Genomic DNA, 12,475 nt, shown 5'->3' with positions numbered 1-12,475 from the left:
TTCAAACGACAAATGAAAAAATTTCCAACCGTTTTTGGGTGGGACAACATAACAGGGCGCTAGATAGGCAAATTCAAAGACTGTTATTTTGAATAAAACTAACGCCGGAACATGAAAAATGTTAAAACTCCAGTATGTGAATTGAAATAATAACTAATTCTTATTCCAATAGTTTTCAGACGGGACAACATAACAGGGCGCTAGATAGGCCAACTAGAAACCTGTTTTTTTGAATAAAACTAACGCCGGAACATGAAAAATGTTAAAACTCCAGTATGTGAATTGAAATAATAACTAATTCTTATTCCAATAGTTTTCAGACGGGACAACATAACAGGGCGCTAGATAGGCCAACTAGAAACCTGTTTTTTTTAATAAAACTAACTCCAGAACATGAAAAACTTTATTACTCCAGGATATGAATTGAAATAGTAACTAATTCTTATTCCAATAATTTTTAGATGGGACAACATAACCAGGCGCTAGGTAGGCGTATTGGAAATCTGTTATTTTGAATAGAACTAACTCCGGAACATGAAAATCTTTAATATTCCAGTATGTTAACTAAAATGGAAACTAATTCTTATTCCAATAATTTTTAAACAGGACAACATAAATTTAATACTAATTTTAATTTTAATAATTATAGGAAATTAAAATTGTTTCAATTTAAAATTCTTATAAAATTTCAATTTTAAATAAATTTAATAAGAAACAGAACTTACATTTTTAAAAAAATTTCAATAATTTAAAATCTTTTAAAGTAAGTTAAATTTTAATATGTATTTAATTAATTATTTAAAATAATTAATTTATAAAGTAATATAAATTAAAAACACTAACAAAAATTAACTTGTGGAAAAAATACAAATGATTGCAGAAATTCAATTATTTTTAAAAGTAATACAATTCTTTGAAAAACTAATTTAACTATGTTCAAACATTAAAAAAAATTCTTGTTCAAATTTAAATTATTAAAAAATTTTATGCATAAAATTCTTTTTAAGAATTCAATTATTTTCATATAGATAATAACACATAGGAATGAACAGTTTTAACTGTTTCTATTATGTCATTTGTTTTTTTTAGTGAAACATTTACCATGTAACTTTCTGTCAAAGTAAAAAAAATTTTTTTATTTTAATTTTATCATGACAAACATCAATTCATCTTTGAAAGAAGTAAATATTGATAGACAGATTTCAAGTTGGGCTTCTGCAATATCACATAATGTAGAGAACATAAGTGAAGTAGACTTTTCGTGTTGTTCTCAAACATCTCTATGTGGAAAGGTTAAATTATTTTATTATTATTATTTTATTTTCTAATTTTGCTAGTCTGCTTTATTTTTAAAGCGATTGTTTTCAATAGTTGTACTTTTATTGAGTTTACTTTAATAACAAATAATTTTATTAAAAATATTTATTAAAATAAAATATCAACTTATTGTCTATTTAAAAGTTTGTTTTGTTTGAAAATCTACTTAAAATACACACGTATGGTTAATATTTTTCTATTGTTCCATGGTTAAATATTTTACTATTTAAAATTTAGGACTTTTAACCTTGAAAATATTAATTTATGATAATGTCATAAATTGAAAATGATTTTAATAATTCAATATGATTTTTAAGAGAAATTAGGAGATTTATAGATAATATTTGTAACATAAAATTATACAAAATGTATTGAATTAAAAATATTTTCTATTTTAATCTTTTATTTGTGTATAGATTTGCAAGCACTTGAAAAAACCTTATAACAAAAAATTCGTTAAACGAATCGTTCGTGCGTGGGAAAAAAATACATGTGGAATTCGTGAACTTACTTCAAACCTATTACAAGATCAAAGAAAAGTAATTGTAGATGATAATAAGGAGACTGTACATGGCAAGATTACAAGTGAGCCAGACAGTGAAGAACACTCTTTGACAATTAATAAACATTTAGGTAACAATTAGTAATATTGTAGTAAATTTATTTTTATTTTTTATAGTAACTAATATTTTGTTTGATATTGTCCAATTTTGTAACTTGCTGGGTTAAATAAGTAATTACTTATTTAACCTATTTATATTTTACTTTTATAATAATTATAATTGACATAAATTCATTAAAAGCAAACTTCTCTTTAGTGAGTTCTAAAAGAGACTCTGAGAAAAATATGACACAATAATATTTGCAGGAGATTCTCCTCGTAGTGTACATTATCTGTTTCTGCAAAAATAAAACTCTTCTTTAAAATATTTTTTTTCTATAATGTTTGGACTGAAACAACCAATGTATTTATTTCCTGTACTAAATGGAATACGGCAAAGCACTTAGGGCAACCAATATTTCAAACGCTCCGTGGTAAAGAACGGTTAAAGGTTCAACTACAGATGCAGAAAATGACTCCTAAACAATTACAATTGAAACTCAGAGAAGAAGTTGATCCAGAAGTAGCGCACAGTGGACACAATCAACACTTAAGAAGTTTAACAGTATACCATAAAGCAAATTCAGAATTTAGGCATCGAAATGATTTAGTTCTTGCATCTAAAGATTTAAGTAATTTATTTCAACAAAAAATTGAGGAGTTAAATAACAATAATGTTTATATCCAACAATGCAGTTTGCCAATAAACATTCAAATGTATTCGAAAAATCAATTAGAAATTCTTAGTCCTGAAGATGAGGTCCTATTTTTTGATGCTACCGGTGGAACTGTAATGAAACCAAGAGATATCCCGGCTTGTAAAATTCTTTGGTATACTCTCGTCCTGAGAAAAAAACAAATGTTTATCCCTTTGGCTGAAATGATAAGCGAAAAGCATGATGCTACTACTATTGGGAACTTTATGGGAAGTTTTTTGTACTTTGCCAAAAGTAATGGATACAATTTGTCTAACGTAAAAGCAATTGTTGTAGACTGGAGTTGGGCCTCAATCATTGCAATAAATAAGGAGTGGAATGGACTGTCAACATCGCAATATTTAGATTTGGCTTTTAATTGTATCTTAGATGATGGTATTTTCCCTAAATCTACAAAAATAGTTCACATTTGCTGCTATCATATAGCAACCAACTTCAGGCTAACAATTCGAGCAAAATTTAGAAAATGTTGGCTAAATATTGATTTTTATTTAGATTGTTTATCACGCATGATACTTTGCACAACACTGGAAGAATTAGATGTAGTTTTCAAAGCGATTGTATTTGTCTTATTGACTACTAGCCGCGAAGAAGCTTCTGCTAGCATTGCAGTTTTAGCAGGTTTTGAAAAGAAAGATATCCCTGAAAAAGTAATTGATCCTGCTATCTCAGAAGAAAACAAAGTTCTTTATAGTGAAAATAAAAATGTACACAACACAATTTATCAAAACTCAGCATTTTGGAAGAGATATAAAAAAATATTAGATTCTGTACAAGAAAGTGTTTCAGCTGATGACGTTAACAATGAGTATCATTGCCCAGCATTAGCGCATTTTATAACAAATAATTATATGCCATATGCTTGTATGTTTACAGCTTTACTTTTAAAAGGAAACCTCCCTTCAGTACCACGACTAAGTAATGGAACAGTCGAAGGATTTTATGGATTTGTGAAAACAAATTTATTTAAAAACCAATTACCTACGACTATTTCGGAGTTTGTGTTAGGAATGAAATCGTATACTAATCAAAACTGTCGTATATTTATAGAGAAATTGAGTTTAAAAGGAAGAAATCATGTAAAAGTAAATCAAAGGACAACAAAGGGCGAAAGGACTGAAAAAGAAACTAGTGACGGAGGAAAAAAATCTAAACAATTTAATAAAAACATTGAAACTGAAGGGCTGAACCGAAATGTGGAAGAAGAAGAACCAAACGAAGATAATCAGATCTTAGTACACCATCATCCTCCAGCAAATCCAAAAGAAGAATGGAACAAACCAAAGAAAAGAAAAATTCCTACACATTTTGATGGTCACACTCTGAAAAAAATTTGCAAGAATCTAGAAGAGATAAAAACTCGTCCTCTAGATAGAAGTGATTGCTCTACGCATCAAACAGCAATGAAGAATACTCTGTTTCATGACAGAGAGTATTATAACAAGTACACTTCGGACAATTACATAATTGGAATTTATCTAAGTACAAGGTCAATTGGTGATGTAAATTTTTATTTAAATGGCAACGCTTATCGAACTTTAGATACAAAAAGTGAAGGCAAATCAGCATGGATTGATGGAGATGTCATAGACTGCTTTGCAGCAATTAATTTACCGACATGGAAAAATGTAAAATATATTCCAACAACCTTATCCTGTTCTATTGTAGGAGATTTTTCTAACAAAACTATGGACGAAGACAGTCCCATATATAACATCAGCCTACCAAAAAGTGGAAAAGTTTTCATGCTTTATCTATACGCAGACCATTGGAGAGCTATGATTATAGATGTAGACACAAGTGAGGTAATGGTTGTCAATCCTCAAAGCATACAAAAATGTCTTGATAGTGAAAGAGCATTTACAGCATTTACAAACTACATTCAATCTGGAAACCACAAATTCAAATTACTCAATAAAAACTGGGTATCAAGTGATCCACCAAGAGGACGTCATTTGCAGACAGATGGATATAATTGCGGCGTATACGTAATGTATTACTTAGATTGCATAGCAAAAAATAGAACTTTCAATTTTAACTTTAAAGCGAACCAATACAGAATGAAAATAGCTGATAATCTACTGAAGAAATCGAAGAACTTAAAAGATAGCTGTCAATATTGCACAAACACAGACCCAAATAAAAAAATGGTAATGTGCGATTTATGTAGAAGATGGGCACATACAATTTGTTTAAAACAAAAATTTAGAGACAATACAGACTACAAAAAAAAATCAACATTTTATACGTGTGAAGCTTGTACAAAGGCATGCAAAGTCTGTCCTCGTGAATGGATGTATAAAAAATAGTTTCTACGCAATGCTATTAGGATTAATTTTAATTAATTTATAGAACTTAAAACATGTAAAACATTATTGACTGAATTAACAATTGATAATTATATGAATTCAGAATTATGCAAAGTGTGTCCTCGTGAATGAATGATTAAAAAATAGTTTCTACGCAATGTTATTTAGTTTAATTTTAATTTGTTTGTAGTACTTAAAGCATGTTAAGCATTATTGATTGAATTAACAATTCATAATTATTAAAAAAAATCTTTAAAATGTATATATTCGCAAATCAAAAAATTTTGAAAATACAGTTTCGTTATGTTTAATAAATTAATCAAAAATAAAATAATACGAGTTTTCTCATTGTGCTATAAAATCTGCCATTATAAAAACTAATTGTAACTTAATCATGTAATATTTTGAATAACGTACATTAGTCCTAAAATTTTAAGTTCTCGAATAGGTTTTAAACAAAAATAAATCATCTATAAGTCGACCATATAAAAACTATTGAAATTCGAAAAAGTTGCCATTTGAAGTAATCTAGGAGAGTCTTGCAATTTTTCAAGTTATGAAGTTAGTTATGTACAAAATATAATGTCCACGGAATTAGTTGACCTAGCGCCGGGTTGTCTTCCCTTCTAAAAAATATTGCAATAAAAATTACTCACCATTTCCATTCACATTTATGTTACGGATTTAGTTTTATTCAAAATAATAGTCTTTGAATTTGCCTATCTAGCGCCCGGTTATGTTGTACCGTCTAAAAACTATTGCAATAAGAATTAGTTACAATTTCAATTCATATCCTGGAGTATTAAAGATTTTCATGTTTCGGAGTTAGTTTTATTCAAAATAATAGTCTTTGAATTTGCCTATCTAGCGCCCAATTATGATGTCTCGTCTAAAAACTATTGCAATAAGAATTAGTTACAATTTCAATTCATATCCTGGAGTATTAAAGTTTTTCATGTTTCGGAGTTAGTTTTATTCAAAATAATAGTCTTTGAATTTGCCTATCTAGCGCCCAATTATGTTGTCTCGTCTAAAAACTATTGCAATAAGTATTAGTTACAATTTCAATTCATATCCAGGAGTATTAAAGTTTTTCATGTTTCGGAGTTAGTTTTATTCAAAATAATAGTCTTTGAATTTGTCTATCTAGCGCCTAATTATGTTGTCCCGTCTAAAAACTATTGCAATAAGTATTAGTTACAATTTCAATTCATATCCAGGAGTATTATAGTTTTTTATGTTTCGGAGTTAGTTTTATTCAAAATAATAGTCTTTGAATTTGCCTATCTAGCGCCCGGTTATGTTGTCCCGTCTAAAAACTATTGCAATAAGAATTAGTTACAATCTCAATTCATATCCTGGAGTATTAAAGTTTTTCATGTTGCGGAGTTAGTTTTATTCAAAAGAACAGGTTTCTAGTTGGCCTATCTAGCGCCCTGTTAGGTTGTCCTGTCTAAAAACTATTAGAATAAGAATTAGTTACTATTTTAATTCACATTCTAGAGTTTTAACATTTTTTATGTTCCAGAGTTAGTTCTATTCAAAGTAACAGGTTTTGAATTTGCCTATCTAGCGCCCTGTTATGTTGTCCCACCCAAAAACTGTTGGAAATATCTTTATTTGTCATTTGAAGTAACATGTACAAGTAAAAAAAAAATTCTGGTTCCGGAACCTAATAATCGCAACATTGGCGCAAATTATGCGCAGGATTTCAACTAGCCGGAGATCCATAGTTAGTTCAAAATTTCGATATATCTTGCGCGCAATTCATTATCATGGCATCCATTTAAAAATGGTCGTCTCAATTTGTCCGTCGCGTCGGTTTCCTGTCACGTCTATATAATCACGTTGTGAGTTTATTGTGTATAAATAGTGTTATAATTGTTTATTATTTATTATCGTTATTGTCTATTTGTGTTTATGTAAATTCATTTTCATGAAATATGTGTAGAGTATATAAGGAATATTATATGCTCAAATATTGTAGTTGTGTGTATAGTGTAGTGGATAGCGTTAGTGTTTAGTATGCGTTAGGTCTAGGGTTCGTGTCTCCCCCATCGGTTAATAATTTATTTCGTAAATATGCGGTTATTCAATAAGTGGTGTGTATTAATTAACAAAAATGTGTATAAAATATCTCAAGTGACATAAAATTTAATTAATTGAGTGATTCTAATTTTTTTGTTTCATATTTCTATTACTATGGATCACCCAACCATAGATCTTTTGCTGCTCCAACAATAATACAGCCAGCCATAGAATATGGATGCAGCAACCTTAACTATGGATATCCCATATTTTTCAATATAATATGTCTGTGATATCCATGTATCTGGATGTGTCAACTATTCCTTTTTCTCCGTGAAGTTTATGTTTATCATTTGAATTTATTCTCTCTAATTTAAAAAAAAACAAAATACAAGAAAAATTACAGTGTTAATATCATTAATAAATTGAAATGGACTTATTGTGAGATATAGTTCTGGAAGATTTGTGTTCACCTACATTTACTTATGAAAATCAGTGTAAGTATATATATTATAAATATTTAAATATTGTGAATTAGTTTTTTGAATTTTAAATGATTCATAATATCTTATTAGTATAGCATGAATTAAAATATAATACTAATAAAAGAATAACGATGAGCTTGAATCATTTTAAAAATAATAGTATTAAGGATTATTAATGTTTCCATAATAATATTTCTAGTAGAAAGGCAAGAAGTGATATTTCCAGTAGCTATCATCATAAATAAGAATACATAGTTTGAATGCATAGTTTGTATACATTTTCACAGTTCGACGAAGGTATCACTAATTGGTCGGTTGATTTGTTTACGTTTCCATTTCCTTTTCGTTTATTTTTCGCAGAGTGGGGATGGGTCTAGTCTGGACTGGTGACTACTGACTAATCTCACTGATTCTTGGAAAATTCCCTCATTATTTACTTCTGAAACTCCGTAGACAATTGATGGTCTATTTTTGTGCGCTCTGGAAAATATCTCTCTTAATTGAAAATAATTGAAAAATCTTTTTAGTTCATTTTTGATTGTGATATTGATTTTTTATTTTTTACTAGATTTTGATTTTTTTGTGGTTTAGTGTTTTTTTAGATTAAAAATTTTTGTGTACTTTAATGTTTTTTTCTAGATTTTAGTTTCTTGTGTGGTATCGGGTTTTTTTTCTAAATATTAGTTTCAGTCCGGGAGCTAGCGACCAAAACAACTATCTCATTTCATACCGGCTAAAAATTTGAGTATAGATTACTGAAGACATGTAAATAACAGAAACCCACGTCTGGAAGGCCGGCGCTGGGGCAGGGGGCGGCGGCGGGGGGCGTATAGGTGAAAAATAATGTAAAATTTTCTCATTTCATACCGATTAAAACCATCATATATCGAAAGTTTACACCCACACGAGTGTAAAAATGTGCGTCTGGCAGTTCTGGGGTGGGGAAAAGTACGTCTGGCAGCCCTTAGAAGATGCGGCAAATCGGTCAAGCGGTGAAAAAAAAGTAAATTTTCTCATTTCATACCGATTAAAACCATCGTAACTCGAAAGTTGACATCCACACGAGTGTAAAAATGTGCGTCTGGCAGTTCTAGGGTGGGGAAAAGTACGTCTGGCAGCCGTTCGAAGATGCGGCAAATCGGTCAAGCGGTAAAAAAAGTAATTTTTCTCATTTCATACCGATTAAAACCTTCATAACTCGAAAGTTTACATCCACAAGAGTGCAAAAATGTGCGTCTGGCAGTTCTGGGGTGGGGCAATGTACGTCTGGCGGCCTTTTGAAGATGTAGATTTTTACATTTGTTTAAATGTAAACTTTCGATATATGATGGTTTTAATCGGTATGAAATGAGATTAAATTTTATGATTTTTTATATGATTAACCCTTGCCAGACGTACTTTGCCCCACCCCAGAACTGCCAGACGTTCATTTTTACACACGTGTAGATGTAAACTTTCAAGTTATAAAGGTTTTAATCGGTATGAAATGAGAAAATTTACTTCTTTTTCACCTATTGACCCATTTGCCGCATTTTTGAAGGGCTGCCAGACGTACTTTGCCCCACCCCACGACAGCCAGACGTGTATTTTTACACTTGTTTGAATGTAAACTTTCGATTTCTAAAGGTTTTAATCGGTATGAAATCAGAAAAAGTTTTCGATTTTCTTACGTGTTTAACCCTTTGCCAGACGAACTTTGCCCCACCCCGGAACTGCCAGACGCACATTTTTACACTCGTGTGGATGTAAACTTTCGAGTTACGAAGGTTTTAATCGGTATGAAATCAGAAAAAATTTTCGACTTTTTTGCGTGTTTAACCCTTTGCCAGACGTACTTTGCTCCACCCCAGAACTGCCAGACGCACATTTTTACACTCGTGTAGATGTAAACTTTCGATTTCTAAAGGTTTTAATCGGTATGAAGTCAGAAAAAATTTTCGATTTTTTTGCGTGTTTAACCCTTTGCCAGACGTACTTTGCCCCACCCCAGAACTGCCAGACGCACATTTTTAAACTCGTGTGGATGTAAACTTTCGAGTTATGAAGGTTTTAATCGGTATAAAATGAGAAAATTTACTTTTTTTTCACCGCTTGACCGATTTGCCGCATCTTGGAAGGGCTGCCAGACTTTGCCCCACCCCAGAACTGCCAGACGCACATTTTTACACTCGTGTGGATGTCAACTTTCGAGTTATGAAGGGTTTAAGCGGTATGAAATGAGAAAATTTTACATTATTTTTCACCTATTCGCCCCCCTGCTCCAGCGCCGGCCTGCCAGACGTGGGTTTCTGTTATTTACATGTCTTCAGTAATCTATACTCAAATTTTCAGCCGGTATGAAATGAGATAGTTGTTTTGGTCGCTAGCTCCCGGACTATTTCTTGTGTGGTTTTGGATTTTTTTCTGGATTTTAGTTTCTTGTGTTTTTTTATAGATTTTAGTTTTTGAATATAGATTAGGGCTTTTTCGTTTGACTTTTTAATTGTATAATACTTTAGTTTTAGAATTCGTTTCCTGATTTACTGTATGGCTTTTTTTTATTTTTTTGTTTGTATAGTATAGATTAGAATAGTTGAGTTTTTAAATTAAGAGATCTAGAAGCACGCAAATGTGAGTTGAAGAAGATTAACTCTGAAAGTGAAGACATGGGTAAGTAAAATAATTTTCGAATAATTAATTTTGTATTAATCTATCTCTGATTGTTTTTCTGTGAATTTAATTGATTTTTTATCTAATAAGGGGCCGTTCATAAACCTTGTAGCCTCTTGAGCTATTTAGAATTTTGGTTTCAATCAGTGATTGAAAACATTAACATAAGAATAAATTCTTTTTCTTCTATGTGTAATGGGTAAAAAAAGTTAATATATAACAACAATTACAGTAGAATTCTAATTATCCGGATCAATCGGGACCTCAAGTTCTTTATTTTGAGAGGTTTTCATAACTTTTCTGGACGGGTTTCTATTAGAGCTGTGCAAAATAATTCGAACCGAACTGTTCGAATTTTTTCGCCTAGTTCGAATGTCGAAAATTCGACATTCGAGTTAGCTTAGCTCGAATGTCGGTTTTTCGACATTCGAACTAGCCCAGTTCGAATGTCGAATATTCGACATTAGAACTAGCCCAGTTGGAATGTCGAAAAACCGACATTCGAACTAGCCCAGTTCGGATGTCGAATATTCGACATTCGAGTTACTACAAAATTCGAACCGAACCGAGTTTTGTTCGGTTTTGGGGCGCCGAATTGTCGAATGTCGAATATTCGACATTCGACATTTCGGCACACCAAAACCGAACTAAACTCGGTTAGGTTCGAATTTTGCACAGCTCTAGTTTCTATCCATATATTCCAAATCAGAAGCAAATTTCAAGACCGCAGAACTGTTTTTCCTTAAATCTTTGTAATGGAACAAGACTAAAAATTTTAAAGTTGTTTAAATTTAATATAAAAGTCTCAATAATTACAGGAATAAAAGCAGGATGTACTGCTTTTATTCCTAGAATTACTTATTTACTATATTTACAATATAATATTTATACATTATTTACAAATTTTTAGTTTAGGCGAGATGCTACATTAGTTTATAATAAACTTTAATTAAAAATTAAAATTTATTATACCTCCTCGCGGTGCATCTTGGAAACAAATTCATTAAAAGCTACAAAAATAAAAAATGTTTTAATAATTTGCTATTAACAATATTAATTGAATTTAATTATTGGACAAAGTTAATTTACTTAATAATTAATTAATTTAAATTACTTTTAAGAGAAAATTTTAAAATTTACTTTTAAAGAATTTGGCTAAAAACCAATTATTAAGGTATTTTAAAAAAATGAAATCAGTATAATAATTTTTAAAACTTATAAGTAAAAATAAGTTAATTAAATACTAATAAATAAAACTTAAACTTTAAACTTTAGGGGGTTGGCACGCAGGGGGGCGAAGCACCCCTAGTATATATATATATATATATATATATATATTTTGTGAAGTTTCTGCGATATTTTATTTTTCGATTTGATATTTTGATTTTGTTTTGTTCATTATTTTGATAAAACGTAATTTGCATTACAATTTAAAGTGATTAATTATTAAAAATATAGTGCATTTAAACAAAAAGTAAAATAGATCAATTGAATAAAGTTTAAGTCCGGTGACCCCGGGTTTTGAATATTTATTTAATTGTATGGAATCAGTGAAAAAAAAAGAAATTTACTTCATCGTGAATTTTCAAATAGTATAAATATATATGAGGATTAATATTGAAAATAAAAAAATGACCAAGGAAATAAAATTGGAGTACAGAAATACTTATCTCAAAACAGGTGTATACTAAACATTCCACCTGAGGAAGTAATAAGATACTTTTCTGAAATAGGTTGAATGAAATGAAATTGTTTTGGTGAGTTGATTTAATATTGTCCATCACAGCACACAATTTATACAATTACACATTCATTTTGATACTACATGATATTGTGCAAAAGAATAGATTATTGTTTTTTTATAATTGATAACAAGCATATAAAATTAAAATTGTCATTTGGTTTAAATATATACAATTATAAATAATATAATAAATAATATAAATAATATAATAATATAAATAATATATAAATATAATAATAATAATAATACAATTATATACACGGAGAGAAAAAAAGTAAGCGGCTCTACCTGTCGGTAGAGCGGTTGCGTTAAATGCGAAACAGCCGTTCAACTTGAGGTTAAGCACGCTGCTTACTCTCGAGGGGAGAACGGTTCTCCTTTTTGGGAAAAGCGGGTACACTTTTTGGAAAGTAAGCGGCTCTATTTGTGTGGAGAAGAGAACCGATACTCCTCAAAAAGTACAACCGTTCGACGTTTGCGGCGCAACTGCTGCGCTTTATAAAGGGAAAACAGCTCTCTCCTGGCAAATCAAACGGCTCACTTTTTTTTCTCTCCGTGTACAATAATAAATCATATATTATTTTAACTAAATGGAATAGCGTATCATTGAAATCTTACACCTATTA

This window comes from Leptopilina heterotoma, unplaced genomic scaffold (genome assembly GCF_015476425.1).
Source record: "Leptopilina heterotoma isolate Lh14 unplaced genomic scaffold, ASM1547642v1 Lhet_247, whole genome shotgun sequence".
NCBI classification, from domain to species: domain Eukaryota; kingdom Metazoa; phylum Arthropoda; class Insecta; order Hymenoptera; family Figitidae; genus Leptopilina; species Leptopilina heterotoma.
This window is presented reverse-complemented; position numbering follows the sequence as displayed.